The 16,297-nt window shown below is 45.8% G+C and overlaps 1 protein-coding gene across 1 annotated transcript in view; it reads right to left on the minus strand.

Moving 5' to 3' along the window:
- The window catches only part of nompB (intraflagellar transport protein 88-like protein nompB), a 1,761,410-nt gene that overhangs the window by 1,686,870 nt on the left and 58,243 nt on the right, over positions 1-16,297 (minus strand). The window lies entirely within an intron of this gene.

The raw sequence follows: 16,297 nt of genomic DNA on the forward strand, positions 1-16,297 counted from the left end.
GGCGAGTTCTGCAACAACCTCAATGCCCTGTTCTGCTCCTTCCGCGCATTTCGGCATTCAACGTTTCACCAAGGCACGCATCGCTTGTCGGACAGACCAGATGTTTGCAGAATGCACTTGGCTACTGCATCAGTAAGAAAAGCTGTGCAATACTGCACGGATTCATCTATGCCTAACCCACATATGCCTAACCACACACAGCGTGATAATCCAACTAGAATGGGTAATGTTATAAAATTTTTCCCAGTCGGCTTTGTTTATCAGCCATTTGGGAACATGTGGGGAACATTCATATAATATTGGTGAATTCAGAACTAAAGAAAAATGGTCACTCTCATCTGGATTATTTATGACTTTCCACTTAAAGAAGTAGAAAGGAAGGAGATACGATACTGGGGTTTATAGACGAGTATGTTTTGCTGGCAAAGTTATAGTACGTTGGTTCCTGCCTATTTAACAGACAGGCACCGGAAAAGAAGAGACACTGTTCAATGAGACCACCTCCTGCATCACAGTGAGAGTCACCCCACAGACCGTTATGTGCGTTCGGGTCCCCAAGGACCACAGAAGGTTCAGGTAGTTTGTCTAATAAAAACTGGAATTCACGTTTTTTTTTCAAGACGGTAGTGTGGAGGTATGTACAAAGAGCAGATGGTGACGAGTTTGTTTAGAAGAACTGCTTGGACAGCCACCGCCTCGAGGGAAGTTTGAAGGGGTAATTGGGTACATGCTATTCCTTGAGCAACTATAACAGCTACACCACAGAATGATGGCATGGCATCACCTTTATGCTTTCGGAAGATTTCGTAGTTACGTAGAAAGTTTGTGTGTGTTCGTTTTAAGTGTGTCTCTTCTACACACAGCACTCTTGGATTGGGTTCATGGAGGAGTTCTTGTAGGTCATCTAGATTTCGAAGCAGGCCTCAGGTGTTCCACTGCAATATTTCTGTTTGCATATTAAGAAGTGATGCTGCTGTGTGTACAGAGAGTATCCTGTGTTAGAGTGAACTTGATTCAGGCGGAAGGACGGTCGTCCGGCCCCGTTGTTGGCTTTTTATTTTTCTTGGCGTGCGCCAAGGAGCCACGCTGCTCTTTCGGCACCAAGAGTATCGTTGCATCTATTGCCTCCTCGGAGGCACTGAATGCCCACGCGTGCGAGCTGGCGGTTTGGATTTCAGGCCTTGTCTGGTTAGGTGGGGCCTTGAAACCACTGGTCTCGATTCGCTAGGTGGCGGAGTAGACTGAACTACTGCGGCAGGCGCCACAGCCGACGGTTCGCTCTGAGCTGACCGAAGGAGTGGCGAGGGCTGGTGCGGTGGGGCCCCCTGACGCGCCGCATCAGCATATGTGGGGCCATAAAATGGCGAGACTTTTCTTCTTGCTTCTTTAAATGTGATGTTTCTTATATCTTCAATGTGATGATCTCATTTTTTTATCTAAAATGAACAGGACCGTGAGTATGCAGCATGATTTCCACCACAGTTCACACAGCGTGATGGTTCTTTGCAGTTGTCCAAATTGTGGCCTGACACTCCACATTGTGCACAAGTTTGGTGACCACGACAGCTTTGTGAGCAGTGGCCATACCTCTGGCTTATATAACAACGACGTGGATTAGGTATGTATGGCGTGATCGAAGTCTTCGTGTACCCAGTTTGAATAGTTTCTGGCAGATTACTGGAAGTGAAAGTGAGTATAAGGTGTTTTGTTGGTGTTTGCTTATTGGTCTCATTCTCACTCTTCCATCCCTCCAGAAGTTTTGCTTCGGTCAGGCCAAGCAAATCAGCGTCAGATACCACTCCACGAGTTGTGTTCATTTATTTGTATTGCAAGCGGATTTTCTGCCACACAGCCACGCCTCTGCTTTGTGTTTTCATTGATCTGTAAGGTGTTACAGTGATCGGAGTGTCACCAAAAGTTGAAAGATTGTGTAACTTCTCAGTTTTTGGTAACACCTGGCTTTTGGTGACACCGGGATACTAAAAAGAGAGACACAGTTCTGGCTTCCTTTGCACTTTTCTCACTATGTATGACATGAAAACGGAGAAAGTATTCATTTGTTCGGTTGAAACGGTCAAAGCCTTTGGTGCGTACGTACTTTAAGTGGGCACGATCACTTAAAAGGGGAAAAGCTCTATGCATGCTTCTTTAATTTTCTTCTGAAGCGTTGGCGGTTACCCACCACGGAGCCCAACGAGGGGACGCCACAAGTTTGCAGATGATAAAAACTGCAGACGCCAGTCGTACAACGCTACTATAACCCAATGCGCCTAGACCAAGGTACGCTAATTGCACAAAGTTAACCCTATCCGCCAAGAAGTTTGCAAGTAAACGGAAGAGAGTAGAAGACAGGACAGACAGTAGAAGACGGCCGCGAGTTCAAATAGTTACCGATCATCACTCACTATGCTGGCTTGTAGGACTTCGCGACCCGTCTGGCCGAATGGCTCGTTGGGCGTTGCGCCTCCAAAAGTACAGCTTTTCTGTGACGTATAAGAGCGGACGATGTCACACGGATGCCGACTGCTTATCCCGCCTTCCTTCAGTACACACTAATGCTGACGACGACGACAATGATGACTATTAGTTAGAGGTCACTTATACCAGATTGCGCTATGCAGTTCCACAACTGAATTATTACCTTAACAAAGCTCGACTCAAGGCGTCACCACTATGCATTTGGTGCAACGAAATTGAAACAACTGAACATTTCTTTTTATTCTGCCATCGTTATTTTTATCACAGAAAAAGATTTTTAGTAGCCCCATTACAAAAGCTAGGAATACAAGTAAATCTACCAGTAATTTTATCACTTGGTGGAACTTCATTTGGTTACTGCCACAGGGATGTATGCTCCACTGTGTTTGATTACATCAATGCAACTAAAAGATTACCGTGCTCGTGAACCCCAACCTTTTCAGATTTTTAGTTTATATTTCGTAGTTATGTCTATCAAAAACAAGAAATGGTTTGACTGCTTGCTCAGCAAACGTTTTTGTTTTTTTGGTAGTATTATTTTTGAACTACTTTTTCAGATTGGCTTCATTTTTATTTTAGTTTCATTTAAGTATCCTGCCGCCCGGTTCTTGGCCCATCCCCTCTGTGGGTGAGCGCCATTCATAAGAGGTCATCATCATCATCATCATCGTCGTCGTCGTCGTCCGACTTCCCAGATGCCTGCAGCTTCAAACGTGAGCAACAGCACGACCCTATCGTGAAACCCTTGCTAGAAGCTGCACATAACTCCGCCGACAAGCACTTTACAATTTCAAATGGCTTGCTGTATAAGAAAAACTATTCAGCCTACGGCCTGCCGTTGCTTCTAGTGGTGCCGGAAAGCCTGCGCCAGGTCGTTCTTCGTTCTATGCACGATGACATAACATTCGGTCATCTTGGTTTCACACGTACGCTACATCGACTACGTGACAGGTTCTACTGACCGAAAATGTGAAAGGCCACAAAAGCAGTACGTCGCCAGCTGCGCTATATGTCAGCGTCACAAGCGATCCACCACTGCCTCAGCAGGTTATTTGCGGCCCATCCCTCCACCGACATTCCCTTTTGAAAAAGTCGGCATTGACTTGCTCGGACCCTTTCCTAAAACTCCATCCAGCCACCGATATGTTATAGTGTGCGTGGATTATTTAACTCGTTATGGGAAACGGGCACACTGACATCGACCATAGCAGCTGCTGTTTCTTCTTTTCTGTTAGAACGGGTCATACTGCGTCACGGTGCTCCACGGGTTGTCATCAGTGACCGTGGACGGCAATTTATCACCGATGTGGTTGACAAAATTTTGCGCTTTTGTGGCTCCTCTTATCGGCACTCTACCACTTACCATCCGCAAACTAACAGTCTCACTGAAAGAATGACTCGAACTTTTTAGGATATGCTATCGATGTACGTTGATGCCGACCACAGGAACTGGGAGGCCGTCTTACCGTTTGTTACTTACGCATATAACACCGCCAAGCATGAATTTACTGGACATTCGCCCCTCTTTCTGCTTTACGTACGAAGCCCGCGGAGTTTTCTAGACACACTATTACCTTTCTCGTAACAAGAAGATCTGTCCATCGCTCAGATGTTGTGTCGTGCTGAAGAAGCACGTCAACTAGCGCGCCTTCGAACACTGTCTTCTCAAAAACACAGCAAAAGTCGCTACGATGCCAGTCATAACCCCGTACAGTTTTCTCCTGGTGACTACATTTGGCTGTGGACTCCTATTCACAGAAAAAGATTGTACCGGAAGTTTCTAGCAAACTATTCCTGCCCATTCATGATAGCCACTCGTCCCAGTGACGTGAATTACGTTGTCGCCCGAGTCACAGCCAATAAACCGCGTTCGCGCACAACGCAAATTGTTCACGTAGCCCGCCTCAAGCAGTTCCATCATTGGCATATTTCACTCAATTGGCGAGCTTCGTCTGCCGCTGGGGGAAATGCGACGAAAATGCGCGAGCGTACGGGGCATGGAAGAAGAAGAAGAGTAGTGGAGCGGCGCTTGAACTGTATGGTTGCGTGAACCGGACTAGGCCTGTCTCAGAAGTACGCTGCTCTTTCCCAACACCATTTCACCCCATCTGTAAATAAACGCAATACATATATATATATATATATATATATATATATATATATATATATATATATATATATATATATATATATATATATATATATATATATATATATATATATATATGTGTGTGTGTGTGTGTGTGTGTGTGTGTGTGTGTGTGTGTGTGTGTGTGTGTGTGTGTGTGGTTTCGTTCTCAGTGTTGACAGTGGTTCTTCCTCTTTTTTACTTTCTTTCTTTTCTTTCTTTTTTTTCTTTTTTTTCGTCTTTTTTCTTTCCCCTTTTTTTTCTTTTTTTAGTTCGCTCTCACTCTCGCAAACATCATTACGACACCAAGTCTTGACACCAAGTCACCATTGTGACACCAAGTCTGCCAGTACGAGGGTCTCGTACTGGCAGACTTGGTGTTATTAGGTTGTATACGAGGGACTATTGATCAGCTGCCCGCTCGTAATTAGTTCACGTGCTATGTGACGCCACACATGCGCAGAAAAGAATGTTTCACACTCGTCGCTTGGCTTATAGATGGCGCTGGCTGACACTCCTACTTCTAAATTAACATATAAACCCCAAAAAGGGGATGGAGGGAAGGCCGCTGTGATAGCTCAGTGGTTAGAGCATCGAACACGTTATTCAAAGGTCGTAGGTTCGATTCCTGCTGACTGGTTATTTTTGCATCCACTTTTCTTTCTTTTTATATACATTCTATTTGTTCTAATAACTTCCGCCGTACATTCCTTGGCATTACTGTCTGTTAGATCTCATTAATATTGTGTTAAAACACGTAAAAACGAGCCCTTAGGTATACACTTCTTTCCCTTATATACATACACACACACACACACACACACACATATATATATATATATATATATATATATATATATATATATATATATATATATATATATATATATATATATATATATATATATATATACAGTGAAGTAGATCCTCCATGAGAATAGTCACAACGTAGTTTCTTTCTATAGACGTTTCAGCCATAGTCTGGCCTTCACCAGGAATAAGGGTACAGTTTGTTGGTGCTCAGCTTTATACAATCTTAGGCAGGCCGGCAGGCAAAGAACTTTATTTGATCCGGAGACGACACTCATTCCCCCATAGGGGGCGACATCGGCGGGCCGCACCCACCACAGGACAAGGCAATGCATCTCCTCGGTCATGTCATGGGCTCTCTGGATAGCCCGTAGCTGGTCTTCCTTCTCGTTACTTGTGAGAAGAGATCACCAGTCCTCCTCCATTGAGTGAGACCCGGAGCTCTCCCGCAGAGCAGGAAATTGTCACAACATGTGTTGCAAGTGCAACGCGGGTTATCACAGCGAGGGCAGCCTGGCTGTATACCATCCACATATTTAGAGCACTTCATGGGAGGAACGTATGCCTCAGTCTGCAGTTGGCGTAGCGTGATAGACTGCGCTGTGTTTGAAAATAGATGCGGGAGGAGAAACACCGCCGTTCCTATTGAAAGTGCTTACAAATTCCTTGAAAAGTTAGGAGTGGATCTTGGTAATACCAAAGCGTGTGCTCTGCCTCCGAGTGGTTCATCCCGGCGTGGAATGCTTGACCTCACGTCCGGGAGTGCGCCAACTCATTGGCATTAAGGATGGTTCCATGGACGTGTCGGCCAACGTGTGCCGGCAACCAGACAATGTGCTTTTTCTGTAAAACTAGCAACAGAGAGAACTCGAGCAGCTTCATGGCATACCAAATCCGTCATGAAGGCTCGGGCGGTTTTTCGCGAGTCTGTGTAGATAGCTGTGCGCTTTGTGGTAGCGAGAGCTAGTGCTGCCGCAACCTGTTCAGCGGTATTGCCGTTCGCATGTAACAAAATCAGTGACGACAAATGGTCGCATTTAAGTGTGGTGACAACCGACACAAAGTAATCCGAGTTTCCGTACTGCGCTGCATCTACGAAGGCCACGGGATCATTTATAATGGCGGCACTACTGAGTAGGGCTCGTGCCCGTGCCTGCCTTCTCCCCACATTATGCGTGGGGTGCATGTCTCGGGGGATTGGGGATACTGTGAATTTAGCGCGTAACTCCTCGGGGAGCTGGCTCTGCCGCTGTTGGGTAACGGGAGAATCGAGCCCAAGGTGGGCCAATAATCGTCCCCGAGCCTCAGTGGAAGACAGCCTTACAAGCTGGGATAATTTATATGCTTCGACAATGTCGTTGATGGTGTTGTGCCCACCTAGCTCACTAAGCTTTACTGCGCGGGTGTTTTCTGGTAATCCGAGGGCCTGTTTAACGCACCGACGAACGATTACGTCCAGATGGTCCTCGTCCCTTTTGTGCCAAAGCTGGGCGGGGGCTCCGTAGTTAATGCGACTCATAAAAAACGCGTGGAAAAGTCTTCCAAGGTTCTCCTCAGACAGCCCACCACGTTTGTTAGCCACTCTATTGATGAGCTGTACCATTGTTCTGGCTTTTTTTTTTTCGAAATGCGTGTCACGCTGGCGGCGATACGACCATTGGCTTCTATAATCAAGCCAAAAACTCGCACCTGCCCTGCCGTTGGGCTGGGTGAATCGTCTGCCGTATGAAGGTTGATTACAGAGTAAACGTCTTTGCGTGCCTTGTATTTGGGGCGATAAAGTAATAATTCCGTTTTTTCTGCCGATAGGCAGAGACCAGCCTTCTGTAGAAACGCTTGTATCGTGTCAACTGCATCTTGCAGTCTTTCTTCTATGTTCCCGTCAATGCGCCCCGGACACCAGATTGTGACGTCATCGGCGCAGAAGGCATGCCCGATGCCGGCGATTTGTGAAAATTTCCGCGAAAGTGCGCACATGGATAGATTGAATAGGAGCGGAGAGATTACAGCGCTTTGGGGTGTGCCTCTCGTTGCTAGGTTGAATTGCTGTGAGCCCAATGAGCCTAGCTGCAAAGTAGCTTTCCTGTCGCGAAGAAACAGGCTAACATATTCATAAAAGCGTCTTCCTAGTCTGGTCTCCTTAATATAGGCAAGAATGTGGAAGTGCTTTACTCGGTCGAACGCTTTCTCAAGATCGAGTGCTAAGATGGCTCTTATGTCTCTGGTGACTTTGTCCAGAAGCTCGTGTTTTAGCATCATCATGACGTCCTGTGTGGACATTGATAGACGGAAGCCGATTTGGTACAATGGTATTGTTTGTCTCTCCTCGACGAATTTGGTGACTCGTTTGAGGATGACATGCTTAGCCACATTACCCCCACGGGACCTGAGCAAGATGGGGCGAAGTGAGCTTATGGCTAGGAGTTTGCCCAGTCTGGGGATTAGTATTACAGACGCCTCCCGCCACTCAGGAGGGACGTGGCCTGTTTCCCAAATTTTGCTAATGTCACGGTACCGCGAGGAGTTCAATGTCCGCTTCTTCAAAATTTTCAAAAAGTTTGTTCTGTATGCCATCGGGGCCCGGGACCGAACGGCAGTTGAGGGCAGTTCGCACTGTGCTTACCTCGGCACTCGTGAAGGGACCTCCGAGAAGATCCTCCACCATCGCGTCTAGGGCGGGCGGGTTGTCGGCGGGCAAGCTAGGGTCGATGCACGAGTCACGTGCTGTAGCTCATCAATGATCTAAGTATTTGTCATACCAAAGAATCTGAGTTTGCGTATCAGCCTGTCTATAGCGAGTTGTTGAGACGCCTTGGATGGCTTGACACCCAGAAAGTGTTCCAACGAATTGCATTTGGCCCCGTTTCTCATTGGAACGTCTGCGGAGTTGCACATTTCGTCCCACTGCTGACGCTCAAGGGTGCGGTAGTGGTCCTCGAATTGCCGGTGGAGATTAGCTAACTTTTTGCGAAGATTATGGTTAAGCTTTTGTGTGCGCCATCTCGCGTGAAGTGCATTTTTAACCTCGAGAAGGTGAGCGAGCCGGCTATCCATATGCTCGAGTTCTCGATCTGTTGCAACGTCCGATGTAGGCTGAAATGTTGTAGGCCCCTGTACTCAGATTTGGGTGCACGTTAAAGAACCCCAGGTATTCGAAATTTCTGAAGCCCTCCACTACGGCGTCTCTCATAACTATATGGTGATTTTGGGACGTTAAACCCCACAGATCAATCAATGTTGCAACGTCCTTAGTGGACTGAACAGCATCCTGTTTAAGTCGAGTGAGGAGTTCTGCTAGTATGTCACAATGGGTGTCGTCTTGTTTTTTGAGTTGTCGAAAGCAGTCCCAGTCCCTAATGCGGAAGTGGCTGATTTTGTTCATGGACACCTTCCTTACTGTATGAATATTGTAATGATCACTGCCGAAGTTTTCACGCAGGTTTGACCACGTGGGTTGACCTGCCATTCGACCCATCAATAGACCAGGTACGGTAACACCGGTATCCGAGTTGCCTATTCGGGTGGGAGAATTGGGGTCCGTTAAAAGTGTGGGTCTGTGTTTTTTCATTTGCGAAACCAATGCAGTTCATTTACGAGAGGAGCATCTGTACAAGAAATCTTGATTATCATCATCATCATTATCATCATCATCAGCCTCACTACGTTCATTGCAGGATAAAGACCTCTCGCATGTTCCGCCAGTTAACTCGGTGCTGTGCTTGCTGCTGCCAATTTATGCCCGCAAACTTCCTAATCTCATCTGCCCACCTAACCTTCTGACTCCCCCTAACCCTCTTGCATTCTCTGGGAATCCAGTTAGTTACCCTTAATGACCAGCGATTTTCCTGTCTACACGCTACATGCCCGGCCCATGTCCATTTCCTCTTCTTGATTTCAACTATGATATCCTTCACCCCAGTTTGTTCCGTATTCCACTCTGCTCTCTTCTTGTCTCTAGAGGATACACCTGCCATTTTTCTTTCCTTTGCTCGCTGCGTCATCCTCAATTCAAGCGGAACCCTCTTTGTAAGTCTCCATGTTTCTGCTCCTGAGCCAAGTACCGGCAGGATACAGCTGTTATACACCCTCCTCTTGAGGGATAGTGGCAATCTACCTGTCATAATTTGAGAGTGCTTGCCAAATGTGCTCCACCCCATTCTTATTCTTCTAGTTACTTCCATCTCGTGGTTACGCTCCGTAGTTATTACCTGCCCTAAGTAGACATAGTCTTTTACAACTTCAAGTGGACTATTACCTACCTCAAAGCGCTGTTCTCTTCCGAGGTTGTTGTACATTACTTACGTTTTCTGCAGGTTAATTTTAAGACCCACCTTTCTGCTCTCCTTGTCTAACTCCGTAATCATGAGTAGCAATTCGTCCCCTGAGTTACTCAGCAATGCAATGTCATCGGCGAAGCGCTAGTTACTAAGGTATTCTCCATTAACCATTATCCCTAACTGTTCCCATTCTAGGCCTATGAAAACCTCCTGTAAGCATGCGGTAAATAGCATTGGGGAGATTGTATCGCCCTTCTTTATACCCTTCTTGATTGATATTATGTTTCTTTCTTTATGAAGCACTATGGTAGCAGTTGATATCCTGTAGATTTCTTCCAGGATGTTTATATATGCTTCATCGACGCCTTGATTCCGCAGTGTCTACATGACTGCTGATATTTATACTAAATCAAGCGCCTTATCGTAATCTATGAAGGCTAAGTATAGTGATTCGTTGTATTGTGAGCATTTCTCTATTACCTTATTGATAATATGAATGCGGTCGATTGTTGAGTAGCCTGTTCGAAATCCTGCTTGTTCCTTTGGTTGATTGAATTCGAATGCTTTCTTAACTCAGCATTTACTTTTGTAAATAGCTTGTATACTACGGAGAGCAAGCTGATCGTCCTGTAATTCTTCGAGTCCTTGTCATCTCTTTCCTTATTTATTAAGATGATGTTAGCATTCTTCCAAGACTCTAGTACTCTTCCCGTCCAGAGACACCTCGTAAACAGGGTGGCTAGTTTTTCTAACACAATTTGTCAAATCTTTCAGCATATCTGATGTTACCTGATCCTCACCAGCAGGTTTGCCTCTTTGCATGCTCTCTAAGACTTTTCTGACTTCTTCTATCATTACTGGTGGGGTGTCATCTGGGCTACTGCTAGTTCTTACAGTATTAAGGTTGTGGTTGTCCCGGCTACTCTACAAATCTCTGTAAAACCCTTCCACTATTTTACCCTACCGCTATTTTTGCCTCCAACTCCCACTGCATACTCCGTAATGATACTCGTCAGATTATCATTTATTGTATCTACGCTAAGGTTGGTTTCCTCAATAAGATCCGAGTACCTGTTCTGAAGCGAGACTCTGAATTCCTGTACTTTCCCTCTCAGTGCTGCTAGCTCATTGATTGGCTTCTTGCGTATCAGTTTCTGTGGTTCCTTCTCCATGTCTAGGTGATTTCGAGACCGTACCATTCTATAGTCACTGCATCGTACCTTGCCAGCCACTTCCACATCCTGCACGAAGCCTGGGTGTGCACTCATTATAAAGTCTATTTCGTTCTTATTTTCGCCATTAGGGCTCCTCCATGTCCACTTACGGTTTCCTCGTTTTCGGTAGTAGGTATATAAAATTCGTAAATTATTGCGTTCTGCAAATTCTGCTAGTAGCTCTCCTCTGGCATTTCTAGTATTGATGCCATAATCTCCTACTGCCTGGTCTCCAGCCTGCTTTTTCCTAACTTTGCATTAAAGTTTCTCATCAGTATAGTATACTGTGTTTTTATCTTACTCATTGCCGATTCCACGTCTCCATAGAAGCTTCCAACTGAAGCGCCATCATGGCTGGATGTAGGCGCGTATGCCTGTATCATCTTTATCTCGTATCCCTTATTTAGTTTAAACACGATACCTACCACCCTTTCATTTATGCTATAGTATTCCTCTAAGTTGCCAGCTATGTTTCTGTGAATTAGAAACCCCACTCCAAGTTCTCTTCTGTCAGCCAAGCCCCGATAGAAAAGGACGTGCCCATTCTGTAGCACCGTATAGGCCTCATCTGTCCTCCTAATCTCACTGAGCCCTATTATATCCTTGCCTTAGTCTTGATGAGTTGCCTTAGTCTTGATGCTGAGCGTTAAAGCCCCCTGCATTGATGAGCGTATGTGATCCGCTGCCATTTTGCTCATTCTTTGAGAGTACTTGCAGAGTGTTCCGAGTGCTCTTGGGTGTGCCGTAGACGTTATAAGGATGAAGATCGACTGCTTTAGTTGGGAGTTAGGAATGAGTTCACTCAACATGTATTCATCTTTGAAGTCTGGGCAGACCTCGTGGGGAACGTATGCGTATTTCTTCAAAATGAGTGTGGCTATGCCGCGAGTGCCCACGCGATGGTCCACTTTGGTGCAGCAGGCACACAGAGTAGGTTCGGCGGTAAGCTTCTCTTGGAGTAGAATTGCGGAAGGCAACTCGGCACTGGATTTAATAAATTGTTGCAAGGCTGCCTTCCGCTTTTGGGAAGCTGATGCAACTCCGTTGCCAAATCACGAGATTGGTAGTGGCAGCCATTATTGCAGAGTGGTATAATTCGCGACTTGCGCTGCCGTGATCTGCCTTCGTTCTTCTAGCATTTGTAGCCGAGCGCTATGCTCGGTTATCTGTAGTATAATGGGGGTGATTTCTGCGATTATAATGGCGCAAAATTGCTCAAGTATTTCGGCCAAGTTCGCTTTAGTTAGCTGCTTATCCTGTATGCTTTCAGCTACCCTGCGTTTCACGGCGCGCCTCAAGGCTGCTGCATTAGAAGGAGCTGAAGGTGTAGCGGACGTGGCATGTGCCGGTCCGCCGACTGCGCGTATGATCTGCTGTTGCATGATTCGTGCGTCGGGTGCCGGTTGTGCCCAGAACATGCCGAAGATGACAGGTAGGTAACCCAGAAATATTATTCACTCTTGACCGATAAAATCCCAGCCGAAAAGTGGTGCCAATGCGGAGGCTGGATGGATGAATGGACAGATCTGGCTCTACCCTTTAGATCGGGCGGTGGCTAGCGCCACCAAGCCGTAATACTTAATGAACCAAAAACTAGATTTACCTTTTTTTCCTTAAATATTGAGGTCGAGCATTCGTACTTGCAGTGAAGGTTTTAATTTTCACTCGTGCCTTGACTTTAGCCACTAATCAGATAACCTCTTTCTAGTTAATTCTACCCGTCTAAAGTCCATTTTGCCCTCCCTGTCCATAAACACCAGTGCTTTGAAAAACTCTGCGCCATCATCCTGAACTATAGAGTGAAGCCCTTTCCAGAACATTATCATGTGTTCGGCACTTTCCTCTTCCTCTCTACACGCACTGCGTGCCGTGTCTACCCCTTGGTATTTGGCCCGATATGTCTTGATTCGCAATACTCCCGTCCTGCCCACAAACAGTGGAGAACTACCCCGAGTATTATCACAGATCATTTCCTCGGCAATTACTTTCTTAAATGTTTGATAGATCTTAAGTGCAAACTTCTTAATCATGGTAATTCTCCACATATCGGTCTCAGCTTCCTTCACCTTCCTATTAACCGATAATTTGTTTTGGAAAATTCAATTTTCCGGTTCGCTTCCTCCATTTTGTATCGACATTCTTCATGCACAAGTAGCTGAATACCTTCCTAGCCCAACGCTCCTCCCCCATTTCTCTCGATTGCTTCTCAAATTTTATCTTTCTGCTAGCTTCCCTGCCCTCAAATGATGTCCATCCCATATCACCTTGTACTCCCTGATTTGGTGTATTCCCGTGAGCTCCTAAAGCAAGCCTACCTATTCCAAGTTGCTTAATTTCTAATCTTGCTTGAACATCTGATCTCATGCACAAGACCGCATTGCCGAACGTCAGCTCAGGAACCATGACCCCTTTCCATATTCCTCTCACAACATCATACCTATTGTAATTCCACAGTGCCCTATTTTTCATGACTGCTGCATTCCTGTTACCTTTAGTCGTCACGTATATTTCGTGTTCCCTCAGATACTCGGTGCCATTGCTTATCCGTACGCCCAGATATTTGTATTTATCTGTTATCTCTAGCGTGACCTCCTGTATTCTAAGCTCACTACCTTCGTTGTGATTGAAAATGATGACTGCTGATTTTTCCTTACTGAATATGAAATCTAACCTATGTCCCTCATTACCGCAGATGTTCATCAACCTCTGCATATCTTCCTTGTTGTCGGCCATTAGCGCTATATCATCTGCGTACATCAATGATGGTAGTGCCTGTTCAATGAGTTTTCCTTGTTTGACGAAAGAGAGGTTGAAGCCCAGTCAGCTTCCCTCTAATTTGGCCTCTAATCTTTGTAGGTACATCATGAATAATAAGGGTGACAGGGGACACCTCTGCCTAAGCCCCCGTTTTACCTCTGCTGCAGGCTTGGATACCTGTTTTTCCCACTTTATAATTACCTTGTTACCATTATATTTTGGGTGAGGGAGGGGGGTCGACCTCTGCTTGGGGGAATTAAAAGCCGGTACTCGGAGGTTCACATACATCGTGAGTTTGTTCAGACTGTGCTTTAGAGTAATTTCTTGAAAATCCCAGAAATAACGGAATAGCGGTCCCATACAATCTTAGAGAGAGAGTACGCGAATTAGGAGAGGAAAAATAAGGAAAGGGAAAAAATGAAAAAACAAAAAACATGAGGTAGACACCCCTCCCCCCTGGCTGCCCCCTTCTGCCTTTTTCTCCTTTTTTTCATTCCCTCTCCCCTTGCGCTGTCCTCCTCCTTCGTTTTTTTTCCCCCGTGATCACATTTGAGATACCCGCGGTCAACATATCCTTCCTTCGACTAACGTAATGTTCCCGACCAGATGGCGCCGCATGGCTGCGGCGGTTCGGGTTTGGAAAAAAAAGAGCTTTTAAATGCGAAGCATTTCTTAGCGAACTTCAGTGACTTTGAGCGTATCTATCTATCTATCTATCTATCTATCTATCTATTTATCTATCTATCTAGCCGCCTACGGCTTTTAGCTCTCCTGGCCGTTTCGATAATGACATCTATACCAAACTTGGTATGACATATCATGACTGTATGAACATATTTGACCAGTCACAACATGAAAATCATGACATGTATATCATGAATGTCATGATTTACATGTCGTGGTCCTGCAGCTCTTGCGGTGGTTTCGTTCGCATGGCATGTTGCAACACTGGTATAGTATGACATAATTCCATGGCGAACACAAGCGGCAGACTCTCACATCAAATTCATTTTAAGTGTGTCATGTAACAACATGACTACATACCACACTCATGATGTGCTCGCGGCCGTTTCACCAGCGTACATATTCCAAATTTTGTGCTACGGTACGTGAATGAATGACGAAGGTATGTGACTGGTGCAAACATGATAATCATGAGATGCGTGTCATACAACAACATGATTACATGCCACACTCATGATGCGCTGGCGGCCGTTTCGTTAGCTTGTACCGAATTTCGTATTACGGGACGTGAATGGAGGATGAAGGTATGATGCTGGTTCAAACATACTAAAGATGAGATGTGTGTCATGTAACAACATGACTACATGCTAAGCTCAAGATGCGCTCGTGGCCGTTTCGCTAGCTTCACATGTACTAAACTCGGTGTTACGTGACGCGAACGGACAACATAGGTACATCACATATTCAAAGATGATAATCATGACATTCGTGTCATGTAACAAAATGACTATATGCCACACTCATAATGCGCTCGCGGCCGTTTTGTTAACTTCACATATGCCAAATTTGGTATTACGTGAAGCCAACGAACGACGAATATATATGACTGGTGCAAACATGATAATCATAGGATGCGTGTCGTGTGAGAACAGGACTACATGCCACAATCAAGGCGCCAATACATCTCGACGTGATACGGTGTGCGTACTCGCCGGTGTTCATTTCGTCGCGTCACGCCGGCGTTGCCTGGCCAGGCGCCGGTCCTGCCATATACTCGCAGGCACGCGCAGCACTGCGTTGATTTGACGTATGCGCGTTTCAGCGCGTGCGGCGTCCCTCCGTCATGAAAAGAGGGAGACGCAGTGTTGTCTGGGTAACGCATCGGCATGTCGCAATATGCACCGGCTGCCGTCGGGCCGCGCCGACGAACGCTGGTCGTGCCGGTCGCGCCTGGCATCAGACTATAGAGTGCTCGCGTTTTGCTAACGTAGCGTCGCTGTGCCCAGCATGCGCGCGCGTCAACGCTACATTGGAGTATATTGGGCCCTTCACGATGCGCTCATGGTCATTTTGCTAGCTCCCCATATACCAAATTCGGTGTTACGTGACGTCAATGGATGACGAAAGTATATGACTGGTGCAAACATGATAATTCTGACACGCGTGTCATGTAAGAACATGACAACATACTATGCTCATTGTGTGCTCCCAGTCACTTCGCTTGCTTCAAATATACTAAATTTGGTATCACGTGACTTGAATAGATGACGAATGTAAATGACACATACAAACATGATAATAATGACACCGAAGTAATGTACGGCATCCCTAACTTCCACCTGTTAACGTTGTGCTGATTTTATTATGACGTATCCACCTTTCTTATTCGTTCTTCGCATATCATCGATCCCCCCTGTACGTGGGATCTGCCAATTTTTTTCAGAAGTTTAAGCCGTTAACTTCTCACTGCCACGTGAACGTCTCATCAATGTTAGAGGGGCGCCGGGTATTGCCGCAGAGGCTGGCAAACGGGTGCACCAATATTCTGGCCTACTCCTGGAGAACGCAGTAGGGGCCTTCTGATTGTGCACAGGGTTGGGACAATTGATTGCTTGGGACAACTGATTGGTTAGTAAGATAAAAACAGAAAGAGACAACAGCTTCACTTA

This window comes from Rhipicephalus microplus, chromosome 5, assembly GCF_043290135.1.
Source record: "Rhipicephalus microplus isolate Deutch F79 chromosome 5, USDA_Rmic, whole genome shotgun sequence".
Lineage (NCBI taxonomy): Eukaryota > Metazoa > Arthropoda > Arachnida > Ixodida > Ixodidae > Rhipicephalus > Rhipicephalus microplus.